General features: G+C 40.0%; 1 protein-coding gene across 15 annotated transcripts in view; it reads right to left on the minus strand.

Moving 5' to 3' along the window:
• Positions 1 to 14,205, minus strand: part of ERBIN (erbb2 interacting protein) — a 116,118-nt gene that overhangs the window by 52,044 nt on the left and 49,869 nt on the right. The window lies entirely within an intron of this gene.

Consider the following 14,205-nt stretch of genomic DNA (forward strand, 5'->3'; position numbering starts at 1 on the left):
TCACCAAGCAGTATTAATGAAATATAACATGCTGATAATTACTACTGCTTATTACTAAATAATAAAAGTACTTGTACTTTGTAATGTACTTAAGATCAGGCACACACATGGTAGAACCAAGTTTCCAACAGGATCAGTTTGGTAAATGCATGGCTTGTATAGCATCCAGGCAAAACAGTAAGGCTTCTAATAATAAGTATGCTTACAGCATTCAGGACTCTGAACAGATATCTCAAAATGTGACATATGCCTGCTCTTAGCTTCATATTACTTGTAGAAAAGGACAAAAACACTGCAGAAACTCTTATGTCTGAAAATTAAACCAGTAAGAACCTCCTTTGCTTCTAAGGTTCTCTCCAGAAACTCCAGTGTTGAAATCCATGTATTTGCCAAATTAAATGTCAGAAATTGACAAAGTAGGCCTTGACAGCAGAAGGCAGGTCTCTACTACATCAGTGGGAAATCAGTAGTGAATCATTCTAATGCCAAAGAGTTTCACCACAGTTTTTAGTATACCACAAAAATAAATTAAAGCATGGTTACAACAACTGCAGGTGCTTTTGCAATTTATTCCTACATTGTTCTTACAGACTGGGATAGGTGTTTTTATATTAAATAAACTTGTCTTAAGTATATAGTTCATACTGCAATCCTTCCACTTGAATTAGGAGTATTTTTTCAAGAAAAAACCATATGCCAGTAGAATAAAGCTAGTTTAAAACAACAGGCATTTTCTTAGCTGTTTGCCTTTCATTTAATGCATGCCATTGTGTCTGCTTTTGGAGTGCTTTATCAGGGAACAAGACAACTAAGAAGGAATTGTATTCTGTGGATGCTCATTTTTAGGCTAGTAATAGTGAGAAACTTCATGCTGTTCCAAGCCACATTAACTCTCTTGCAGTCCAGCTGCAGGAAGAAAGACAAGGGTAATGTGTCTTCTCATTCAGATTTACAGGTGGGACTTGGTTACGTCGTTCCACGTGTCTGTTCTGAGAATAGTAAAGCTGAAAAAAGATGGCAAAGCATCAACTGCTAAGTAATGCTTTTACTCCTGTAAGAAATAAAGATTTTCTGATACTACCTTGCTGATGGAGAATGGTATGCAGAACCAAGGCCACTGCTCAGTTCTGAGGAACATCTTATGCTCCAGAAAGGAAGGAGTCACACCTGACACCTTCCTTTAGAGAGGAGCAGAGCACACAGGTGACCAAAACTGACCAGAGTATTCCATCCCAACGTGTCTGAGGGACCACGACGGTCAACTTCTTCTTTGCCTATGGCTGGCATCCTGGGAGGATTCCATGCATTCATCTATGCCTGTGGTTCCAATCCATGTCAGCCTAAGTCTATGTGTTTGTGCACCCAACCCCATCTGCTGCTGACTCCAGAAGCCCAGCCTGGGACTCTTCCAGGGCTGCCCTGCAGCCTTGGTGATGATGTAAGCACTACTGGAGGGAAGACGGGGAGGAACGTGATATTGCTTTTGCGTATATCTAGTAATTTTCCTTCTCATCATTACTGTTTCATTAAATCTGTGTAGTTCAGTTTCCAACCTGTAAGTCTCTCTCCCTTATTCTCTCCCCTATCTCTGTCAGGGAGAGTTCTTAATAGAGAGCATCTGTCATTTATGTACTTGCCATTCCAGCATTAAACAGTGATAGATATATGGTGTCCAATGCAGCTTAAGCTCATTAGCTTAGGCCCAGGTTCAAATCTGGACTAATTTGCCTGAATAGTTTGAATTCGAAGTCCAGTGGGAGCATACCCAGGTGGCTCTGCTGGGAAGGATCACTTTTTCCTTTGAAAGTTTCACAACCAAACTTATTGGACTGTGTGGATTTGATGGCCTGGCACAATAGAACCACAAAAGTATAAAGCCTTAGTGGACACTGGTGCATAGTGCACCCTAATGCCATCAAATCAGAAAGGGACAGAATCTGTCACTATGTCTGGAGTGACAGGGGGATCTCAAGATCTGAGTGTCATAAAGGCTGGGTGTGGTTAAAAAAGTGGAAGAAAAACAACTGGCAGCATAAAGGTAAATCTATCTGGATTGCCAAACTGTGACAAGACATTGATGCTTGGTTAGAGAAACTCAATGTAAAAGCATGTAATGTAGATGCCCACATACCTCTAAGTCAAGTTACTAAGGATCATCAAAACAACCAACAAGCACATGAGGCTGCTCAAGTGTTCCAAATAGATTTGGACTGGCAATATAAGAGTGAATTATTTTTAACTAGGCGGGCCCATGACACTTCAGGTCATCAAGGAACGGATGGAACATACCAATGGATTTATGACTGAGGAGTGGATTTAACCTTGGACGTTATTATGCAGGTTATCCACAATTGTGAAACGTGCTGCAATGAAACAAGCTAAATGGTTGAAACCTTTGTGGTATAGGGGAAGATGGATGATATACGGCTATGGAGATGTCTGGCAAGTTGACTATATCACATTCCTCCAAACCTGCCAATCTAAGTGATACATGTTTAAAATGGTGAAAGCTAGTACTGAATGCCTGGAAACATGTCCTGTGCTTCGAGTCATGGAACACCATCCTGGGCCTTCAAAAGCAAGTTTTGTGGCCACATGGTATGCCAGAAAGAACTGAGTCAGACAATAGGACGAATTTCAAAAACAGTCTTATAAGCAGCTGGGCCAAAGAACATGGTATTGAGTGGGTATAGCATATTCCCTATTATGCATGAGCCTCAGGGAAAACTGAACAGTACAATGGAATGTTAAAAACTACCCTGAAGGCAATGGCTGGTGAAACCTTTAAAAACTGGGACAAGCACTTGGCACAAGCCAGCTGGTTAGTTAACATCAGGAGTTCCACCGATCGAGCTGGTCCTGCTCAGTCAGACCTTCTACATACAGTAGATGGGGATAAAGTGCCTGTGGTGCACGAAAGGAACTTGATGGGGAAAATGGTTTGGGTTTTTACTCCTTCAGGCAAAAGCAAACCCATATTGTGGGGTTGCTTTGGCTCAAGGGCCTGGACATACTTGGCTTGTGATGATGGCAGATTAAGACGTACAATGAACTTCAAAGGAATCTAACACTGTGTGAGAGTACCTAATTTTTGCTCTATCAGCTGAACTGATAAGAGCATGGAATTTTGGGGGTCATAGATTTGTTATGTGTATTGTTGCACAATCCTAACAGTGTTCATGGACTAAATTAACTCAGTGGGGTTTAGTACAGAAAGATGTTAATAATCTGTATATATACATGCATCTAGGGACAAGAGATGATGCATGAACTGAAGCATGCAGGTGACTGAAGCATGATGCAAATGGTATGGAATAAGGGGTGGGATGTCCTGGTCTGAGCCAGGACAGAATTTTACTTGTAATTTTACTTTCAGTTAAGTCTCTTTTAAATTACCGCACTTTCAGAAATTAATGGCACATTGCTCAGTCGGTGTTTGCTTCTAGGACTGATAATGCTTGATTACAGCTAGGGAATTGTATGCAGAACCAAGACCACTGCTCAGTTCTGAAAAACATCTGATGCTCTGGAAAGAGAAAGGGAGTAAAAGGGTCACACTTGCAATACAGCTGGAGCCTTTCTCAGAGTACGCTAGTCCCTCACAGAGGAGAGGATATAAAGAAAGACTACAAAATTACCAAAGAAAGCCTAGAAATGTACCTTATTTACCTTACCCTCACTGCTAGGGTGACAGAGCAGTGGAACAGGCTAGCCAGGCAGATTGTAGAATCTCCTTCTCTGGAGACATGCAAAACCCATCTGGACACATTCATACATGACCTCCTGAAGGTGACCTGCTCTGGCAGGGGGTTGGACTGGATTATCTTTTGAGGCCTCTTGCAACCCCTAATTTCCTGTGATTCTGTGACCTTGCCTACTGCTGTTATATAATCTTTGCATTAAGAGAAACAAATTTTCCAGATACTAAAATATGCATAGTCTTAATTCAAGTTATAGCAAGAAGTCTCTTTCAACAAAGAAAAATACCCAAACATGCAAATGAAAAGGATCCAAAAGACACAGTATCCTGAACCATAGCTCAGGCAGATGAACAAAAATCTAGCACATAAGAAGCCTGTATAGATGCAGCTATGGATGATCTGTATTAAGTGGTCTTATTGCCTAAAAGGTACATCAAAATCTCTTTATTGATGATGATATGATGCTGATGATAACTTTACTGCTTCTGTCTTCTTTAACCAGAGTAAACCACTGCTAAGCTCCTCCTTGGAGGCAGAGTCCTATTTCAGACTTACTCTGTGCCATTAATTTTACTATTTGAATCACACTTAAAGATTCTCTAACCTTAAGTTTTTCTGAGGGACAGTCACACTACTTGGCTTGGTCCTTGGATGAAAGATTGCACTGGTCTAAAGTGTTTTTAATATCAACATGTTTTTAATATCATGTTTTTAATATCATGTTTTTAATATCAACATTAGCTTCCTTTGCCTATGTCGAGAATGCATCGAAGAACAGAAGACTCAAATCTATCTTAAATCAGGGTCCTGCATTTTGGTCACAACAACCCCAGGCAACACTACAGGGCTGGAGAAGAGTGGCTGGAAAGCTGCCTGACAGAAAAGGACCTTGGTGTATTGGCTGACAGGCGGCTGAATATGAGCCAGCAGTGTGCCCAGGTGGCCAAGAAGGCCAATGGCATTCTGGCTTGTATCAGAAACTGGGTGACCAGCAGGACATGGGAAGTACTCCTGGCCCTGTACTCAGCACTGGTGAATCCCCACCTTGGGTACTGTATTTGGTTTTGGGAACCTTAATACAAAAAGGACACTGAGGTGTTGGAGCAACTCCAAAGAAGGGCAACAAACCTGGTTAAGGGTTTGGGAAACATCCCTTATGAGGAGCAACTGAGGATGATGGGGCTGTTTAGTCTGGGGAAACGGGGGCTGAGGGGAGACCTTATCACTCTTCACAAATATCTGAAAGGAGGTTGTAGTGAGAGTGGGGTTGGTCTCTTCTCACTGGTGACAGATGACAGGACAAGGGGAAATGGCTTCAAGTTGCATCAGGGCAGATTTATTTAGGTTGGATATCAGGAGAAACTTCTTTACAGAAAGTGTTGTTACGCACTGGAACAGGCTCCCCAGGGAGGTGGTTGAATCTCCATCCCTGAATGTGTTTAAAAATCATCTGGATGCAGTGTTTGGGGATATGGTTTAGTGATAGGTCATCAGAAATAGGGCAATAAGGTTAGGACAAAGTTGGACTTGATAAATTTGAAGGTCTTTTCCAGCCTGACCTATTCTATGGTTCTATTATAACTACCTAGAAAACAAAACACGCAGCACATCTGCTGGAGTGGAGTCAATGTAAACTTACACTCTCAAGAATAGCCAAATAAAATATTAGCTATCCAAATACAGACATTTTAAATCAGCATGCTTTTGTACATAACCAGAGGACTCTACAGTAGCCTCCTGTTTTGACTGTGCCCTGGGGAAGAGGCTGCAACTGTTTTAACAAAGTAACAACAGAAATTCAACTGATAAGAGAAAGCTCACAATGAAAAAACCCATGAACTAAGTTTTTCTTCTTAGAGCAGAATTGTTATGGAACACACTATCTCCAACAATCTCACTCAAAACTTCAGTATGGATAAATGGAAGTCACCATTCAAAAGAGCAGTAAACTGGCAACGGCAGCAAGAAATATACCTAATGCTTGTAGTATCCATTCAGAAGACAGAAAAAAAGTAAATTAGGGGCCTGCACCACTCTACCATTTCATAGGAAGTTGCATTTACAGGCTGGCTATTTAACAATCTTCAGCCACTCACTGCTCCTCAGCTATATTCCTCCTGTATGCCGGAAACGTGCAGCTGCTGTTGCATGAGTATTCTTTCAGTTCTCTCAACAAGTTTGCAAATTCAAAGAGCAGGCAAGAAAAAAGAGTAACTAAGAAGGTAGAGAGTGTGTAAAAAGCTAGAAAAGAAAGACAAAGGGCTGTAAAGAGAGGATCTGTTACTTGTTTCTCTGCTTTCCACCTATCCTTAATGCCCTGAATCTTCTCCCTTGCTAAGGAAGCTCAGGAAATCTCAAGATTCCATGACCACATCTTTCTGCACCCCTTTTGTAACACTGTGTTAATTAATTCGATACCCTCTACCACCACCCTCAATGAACACCTGAATGAAATGAGCTCTTCAAATTAAGATCCTCATTCCTTTCTAAATCCCATTTTTCTTTCAGGTTTTTTACTGCTTCCTTAGTACACCAATGCTCTAGAATTGTAGAAGACAGTGCAACAGATTATTTGAGGGTTATGCAGTTTGTTGGAGCCTTATCCCACTTTCCTTGAAAAGCATCATATGGACATGTTTCTCATCCTGCTGTTTCCTTCTTTACATGACAACAACTCAGTGTTCCTCTCTAGGTATATCAAGGACAGAAGGGGTCATTAGGAGCATTCAACACAGTTTTATCACAGGGAAGTCATGTTTATCCAACCTGACAGCCTTTCATGAAGACATAATCAGGTAAATAAAAGATGGTAGTGCAGTAGATGTCATCTATCAGATTTCAGTAAAGCATTTGACACCACCTCCCACAGCATCCTTGGAGCTAAACTGAAGAAATGTGGCCTGGATGATCAGGTAGTGAGATGGATCAGGAGCTGGCTGAAGGATAGAGGCCAGAGAGTTGTAGTCAATGGGATGGAGTCCAGTAGGAGGCTGTATCTATCTAGTGGAGACCCTGAAGGATCAGTACTGGGACCGATTTTATTGAACATAATAATCGATGACCTGGATGAGGGCACAGAGTGTACCATCAGGAAGTTTGCTGATGACACAAAACTGGGTGGAGTGGCTGACACACCAGAAGGCTCTGCTACCATATAGTGAGATCGCAACAGGCTGGAGGGTTGGGCAGGGAGAAATATAATGAAACAGGATAAGGCCAAATGTAGAGCCTTAAATCTGGAAAAGGACAACCCCATAAACTGGTATAGGTTGGGACCTATTAGTGAGCAGCATAAGAGGAAAGGAATGTGGGGGTCCTAGTGGACAGAAGGATGACCATGAGCTAGCAATGTGACCTTTTGGCCAAGAAGGCCAATGGCATCCTGGGGTGAATTAGAAGGGGGGTGGTTAGTAGGTCAAGAGAGGTTTTCCTCCCCTCCTCCCCACCTCTCCACCTCCTCTGGTGAGGCTGCACCTGGAATACTGTGTCCAGTTTTGGGGATCTCAGTTTAAGAAGAGCAGGGAACTGCTTGAGAGAGTGCAGCACAGAGCCACAAAAATGACCGAGGGAGTGGAGCATCTCCTTTATGAGGAAAGGCTGAGGGAGCTGTGTCACTTTAGCCTGGAGAAGAACAGAATGAGAGGCAAGTTCATTAATGTTTATAATATGTAAAAAGCAAGTGTCAGAAGGATGGAGCCAGGCTCTTCTCAGTGCTGTGCAATGACAGGAGTAGGGTTAATTGGCGCAAGATGGACCATGGGAGGTTCTGCATAAATACAATAAAAAGCTTTCTCACTGTGAGGGTGACAGAACACTGGAACAAGATGCCCAGGTTGTGGAGTCTCCTTGTCTGGAGGCATTCAAGACCCATGTGGATGTACTCCCGTGTGACCAACACTAGGGGGTCTTGCCTCAACAGGCAGGGGGGCTGAACTCGATCTCTTGAGGTCTCTTTCAACCCCTAACATTCTGTGATTCTGTGAGGGGAAAAGGAGGGGAGAGGGCAACATGACTGGCAGGTAGTTAAGGAGAATTTGGCAATAAGGTAGAGGAATTAAATTCTTGTCTGGACTAAACCAAAACCAGAAAGCATTAATCATTTGGAACTCTTACTTGGCAAAAAACCACCAGGTAACCAGCCAAATCAAGAATGTGGTCTTTAACCATGATTCCAAACCAACTGTGGCAAATGCTCGAAGGGCCTAGCAAAAAGGTCATAAAGGGATTCCAGCTCAGTGGCAACAAACGTGAAGATAATCGGCCTCAGTTCTCAATCACATAACACTGCTGATACACTGAGTTTTGCCTGAGCTCTAGCTCCCTGGAGAGCAATGATTGTTTTGGCACAGCACTTCAGACCAAATGTGCACAAATGTCCTCCTGTTTAGACTGGATTAAGGCAATTTTAAGCATAACTGGGGTGCCAATCACCATCTGGAGTCACACTCACATCCTTCCCTACACAGCACAATCCCTTCCTATCACCAGAGTCAGCATAACTTGCAGAGCAGTATTGAAAACTGGGATGACTTTCTTCTCCAGCAGGTAAATTTATTTTTTTTTCTCAGAAGCACTGGCAATTCTGGATCGTGAAAGTCATATCTGCTGCTGGCAGGGTCCATCACTGCAATGGGTCCCACAGCTGACATCCCAGTGGGATGTTTCAACCCTGTTGCAGTTGGAGCCCACCCTGTGTTCTTACTCTTGACAGGTAGTAGTAACTTTTCTCATCACAGTCACATGGTAGAACTAGTACACCTAGAATTTAATTATTGAAACTGCTATTGTTGCACAGCAATGGCAGTGTCTCTTCTCACACAGAAGCATTTAAAACATGCTTGCAAAAAAACTGGTTCCATTCATAAAAAAGTACAGAGAAAATCACTAGCAAATATGTGAAGCCACATGGGTGAGGTCTCTAAAGGAAAGAGATTCACAGCTAAATCTCTCATGTTTATGCACAATGAGAGAGAAAAAAACCAAAAAATACCCCAAAATACAACACCAACAAAAAAACCCACTCTTCAAGCAACAGACACATCAAAAAGCCCTCCAGATGCAAAATAAGTGAAACTGCAGCCTGCTGTGCACCCTCCCCCACTCTGCACTCTTTACAAGTATAGAGGACAGAGAGACAAACACAGAGCCTTGGTTTGCATGAACATGAAAGCAACCTTAATTATGCATATTCTCTCCTCAGCTAATCCAGTCATACTAGTGTAAATTGCCGGGCAAGCAGCTACTAGGACTGGCCTGAAAGCAGCTCCACCATAAAAAGAGCAGCTTCTGTTTGTTCTTCCACTCAGGCCCCTGCTAAAACTGTCCTTCCAGCCAAAATAGATCAAACATGGCAAGCAAAATATTTTCAGAGCTTAAGAATACATGCCACAAGTCTCCCAAAAATTACATAAAAAATGTTTACAAAACCTGACATTTTGAAATGAAAGCTTAAAGTACTTTTTTATGTATTTTGCTTTAATTTGGAATTTCTGCATACCTCCTGAACTAAAAGCAGCGCTTATCATTATTCATAGTAAGCAGTGTGTTGGAGCCCAATCAATTCACTATACAATGCTGATGCATCCATCCTTCCTTCTCAACATTTATTCCCCTTTCAAAAATTCTTAAAGGATCCCTTGCTGCAGCTGGTTTCAGATTAAGTGGGATCTCAGGTTTCCACCCAAGACGTCTGACCAGGCTGTAGGGCAGCAGCTACACCCTCCTGCTCAGAGCTGGAGTTTCATCTCAGCTCAAGGTTGGTCTCAGTGTACCTGCATGCATGTTACTCAGCTGTGTAGTTGTGGCCAAACAGCTTGGGAGCTGCTAGCTTATTTAGAGAAAACCTGCCCTAAAAAAATCATTCATTTCAAGAAAAAGGAGGAACTATTGCAGACATAATTTTGCTTAATTCTGCAGAAAGATATCCCAGAGTTTTTTAAACCTGCTATTTGTCACGAGTTGCTCTTCTTGCACTCTCAAGAGTGTCAGAAATGCAAAAGTCCTTGTAACTTGATTTTCCTTGTATATGACTACTACAGAAGCCTGGCTTTCTGTCTCATATTAGAGACAAAAATTACATAAGCTTGGAAGAAACCTACCCTTCTCAAAAAGTAAAATTATTATTGTTACACTTTTAACACTTTCATATAGCCATCCATAGTCTATTCTCTCCAGTTCATTTACACAGAAAAGTTCCCTTCCTAGAAAAACTTCTGCTTTCATTAATGAAATTACTAATCCAAAAGTCTCTCAAAATATTTGCAAAATTCTGTAAACAAACTTCACTGTATTTTCTGGTTTTTCTCTACAGTGACTTTGTTTGACAAGAACACACTTAGAGCTTAGTAACCAGATTTATTTCTCCCTCTTCATTTTACTAAGTCCTTTACTGCAATTCTACACCCTGAAAATTTCAGTTTCCTTTCCCCCTTGTTTTCCCTTTAATGATGGTCAGTTGCAGAGTTATAATGTGTAATTATGCCAACGTCTTCTTTCTGAAGTTTATAAAATGAAAAATGGAAGTGAAGTTTATAAAATGAAAAATGGAAGCTGAACCTTTATTTGGAGGACTGTTAGGAGGTTTCTTTTGTATGGAAAAATATATAGCATTTGTATAGCACATGTAATGATTAATGCAAAAATGTCAGTCAAGCTACAGATGTGACAACAAGTTAAGCAGTGTTTTCATTTGAAAAACAGACAGAAAACAGAAAAACAAACCAGGAAATACTTCCATGGGGAGATTTTAAAGATTTTCTAATGAGTTTTTTAAAAATATGTACTCTCATTAGCAATGATAGCTATTTCAATATAGTTAGATTTACACTAGAATACAGTATTGGCAATGTATTTGGTGCTCATGAAAGTGACTGATTAACTACATACACTTATATAGTAATATAATATCACAATTAAGACAAAAGGCTTTTCAGCAGAATAGAAGTGCACATGTAAACAAGAGCAGCCTTAAGTTGTTAACTGCTTTTTTATAGCTTTGAAACCATTACAAGTCTGAGTCAAGTTCATACTTTGAAAATGTTTGTTTTGAGACTACTCCTGAAATTAAAAATTTTAAGTTTTTAGGCCAAAAACCCATACCAATTCTATGAAGTTCAGACAGTAATGAATCCTATGTTATACTCCACAATACCCTCCTGATCTGGTTAAATGGATAATGCCTCCTCATCACTTTCTCCAACAACTCGTCTGCTAAACTGTCAGAGCTGATGCAGGCAGAGAAAACAAGACAATAGCTTAGTGGGGGCTTCATGTGGTTTGGTTTTTTATTCCTTTTATACACATGTGTATAGTATAGGATATCCCAGCAAGCCCGCTACAGTCTTTCAGGTATTTGCCCTCAACTGATTTAAAAGAATTTCAATACTTAGAGTAAAGCATCTCTAGGCCTGCTCTTTTTGTGTTCCTTATTCAAAATAAGAGAGGGGGAATGTGAGGAGTCTGTTCCCTGGAAAAAAAAAAAAGTTATAGCCAATAATGCTGTTTCTTGAAGACATGCCTGACAGACTATTTTACATAAACCTAAACATGCCAGAACAGGGTAAAATGTGGAACACTAAGAAGGTTGTGGGCATCAGTTTTGATCGTAATGATGTTCTAAACAGTTACCAAGATCCAGGTGGTTTTTCAACTTTCTCTAATTCATGGTAGGAGTCTTGTTGAGTTCCCAGAGTAAACTGAAACTACAGCATAACATAAACATGCAAAGCAGCTTTGCTGCCTCCACCTCCCCACCCCCACAGAACACCTACCACCCTGGGCTGCAAATTCAGTGTTGTCTTTCCAGTCACTTTTCGTTGATGACTGCCACTCAAAGCACATCCCTTTACATAAATAAAGGTATGCTCTGCTTTTACATGCAAATCTACATCTAAGCCCCCCGTATTTGCTTATGCAATGTCTTTTCCATCTTACTGAGTCTAGGAAGATGTTTGTAATAAGCTCTTTTCAGAATTCCATACATACATTTTTATATATATATATTTATATATATATATATTTATACTCAAATTTCACATTCAAGACCTTAACTGCACCTTTCTCTTACATAGGTAATTTTATTATGCAGAGACAGATCCTGTTCAGTATCTTTAATAAAACAGACACTGTATTTCAGAAAAAATACTATAAACACTTGAATTGGTAAGTTTAAATAGAATAACTGCCTTAAGACAAATTTATGACCTCCAAGTGATGATACATTACAGTAAATCTACAGACTCAAGAGTCAGTAGCAGACCTATTATCTTTCATTTCACTGTCATGAATGTTATAAAATTGTTGCGGCTGTCTGCCCATCTCTATCCTCTCCACCACAAGCTGTGAAATAGCAAATTTAAAATGAGTTATTTCTGTATCCTTTACTTACTTCTCCCTTTGGAAAATAAAACTTGGGTCTGTTTTCCTATTGACTATGAATAATTCTCAATTCCTTGAAAGATCATATTCCTAAAAATAACAGATGGGCAACACAGCACTACACACTTGCCTGAATTCCATTCACCAGCTCCCCAGCTTCTGGCACACCTTGTACTACAGTTGGTTTGCCAAATCAACACATGATTGTAAAACACTGAAGAAAACATATTTGATCTAAATTTGCACCTGTTCATGAAATTCTTCAAAATTACTTAAAGTGTTTTTGTAGGCAGATATGTCTGGAAACATATATGTTTGTTTCCCTGGTTTTTCTTAGTGTGTTTTTCTGTGATGATTCCTTGCAATGCGGACTGACAAACTGACATGTACAAATTTGCTGTAACATCACAGTGAAAGAGAACCACCCCTTAATAATATCTATGAGACTACTGAAGATGCCTTTATTTCCAAAACACCATGCTTCTTTTGGTCTTTCTAGCTATTTCTTAATCTTACAATTTAATTCTCCAAAGGCCTGAATACTACAGAACTTAAAATTTTAACCTTTTTCTTTCACCATCTGCAGGCAGAGAAAAATAGCCCATCTCCCTTTTTCAAACTATGCTAACTCCACAGGTGCATGTGATTTCAAGCCCATTTCCCAGGCTTCCAGGAAACCCTGATTTGCCTGGCAGTCACCCCATGATATTCTTCTGCATTTCAAATTCCTTGATTCTAGTAACCTAGAAACCCATCACTTCTGTCCATTTATATACTCCCTGTCCATTTATATACTCCATCACATACTGTAGATGAATGCTTTCCCTTCCTTCAAACAAGGGCAAAAATATTTCTTTGACAGTCTTTCACATTGTCCTAGATATAAGGCTGGCATGCCAGATCCACAAGGAAATTAGTCCCCTACAGGTTAGTATACCCTAAAAGATATAGATTTAGGGGTGAATAGTGGTGGTGTGGTTTGGTCCTGTTTCTGTTTTGTTTTGTTTTTGTGAGTGTCCTTTTTTTTTTCCCTTGTACAACTGTAAATAATTGACATAGCCATAGAGGATTTGATTTCAAATTTCAAAATTTTCCTTTAGCTTAAAAAATAAAACACTCATTTTTCTACTTCAGCATACTCACATTCTGCAACTTTTCTCTAGGATGTAACCCAGTAGGACTGGTGGAAAAGGGTATCCGTTTATCCTTTCTAACTCTGCTCCAAGCTTGCTGCACATATAGCAACAGACTGATGTTTTAGGCTACCCCTATGCCATTGACCTTTTAGAAAATTAAATACTTCTCTTCAGTCAATACATTTGATAATACCTATGCCACACACAGCTCAGCTGCATATTCTATTTCACATATGCTGGTAATTTGAAAACTGAAGTCTAACTAACTACACTTCTAAAATACAACCTTTAAAACTAAATTCATATTTGATCTAAAGGCATCTGTACTCCAAGATTCAGCTCCACCCACATCAGAATAAATTGTGATGTTTCAATACTGTAAAAAAAAAAAAAAAATGCAGGAATTATCACCTTCACTTGCCACAACCACAGGAATCTGAAAAACACACTCTTTGGCATCTCTCATTATCCTGCACCAAGACTGGTGATTAATCTCTGGTAATTTTTCTATATATATCGATGGAAATCAGTCCCTGTACTTGTAACAAAGTCCACTGCTTCCACACAGTATTCTTTCAATATCTAACAATGAAGAAGGAAGAATCAGAGATTATTATCAGTTTTGCTAGTCTTGGAAAAGCCCTCCCTGCTTGGCTCTATTATAGACACACACCAGAACCATAGTGGACAGTGGGAAACTGAGCAGTAAATTCTTACCAAGAGAAAAACAGACACAAAGGAAGAGAATAAGCTTGCAGTTGTCAGGAATAAAATGTTCAATGGTTGCAACCGTGGATCAGAAAACAGAAAGGGAAAGGCATGTATAACAACAAATCGAAGCTTCAAATAATACCAAATAATACAGAATAAACAGCACTATTTCTTACCTCACACAACAAGGACGCTAATTTGATTTTTTTATTTTATTTTACACAGCTTTCAGGAATAGTGGGAAACAAGATGTCCCAAGTAGGTATGTGACCTCAGGAGTA

The sequence above is a fragment of the Heliangelus exortis genome, chromosome Z (assembly GCF_036169615.1).
Source record: "Heliangelus exortis chromosome Z, bHelExo1.hap1, whole genome shotgun sequence".
NCBI classification, from domain to species: domain Eukaryota; kingdom Metazoa; phylum Chordata; class Aves; order Apodiformes; family Trochilidae; genus Heliangelus; species Heliangelus exortis.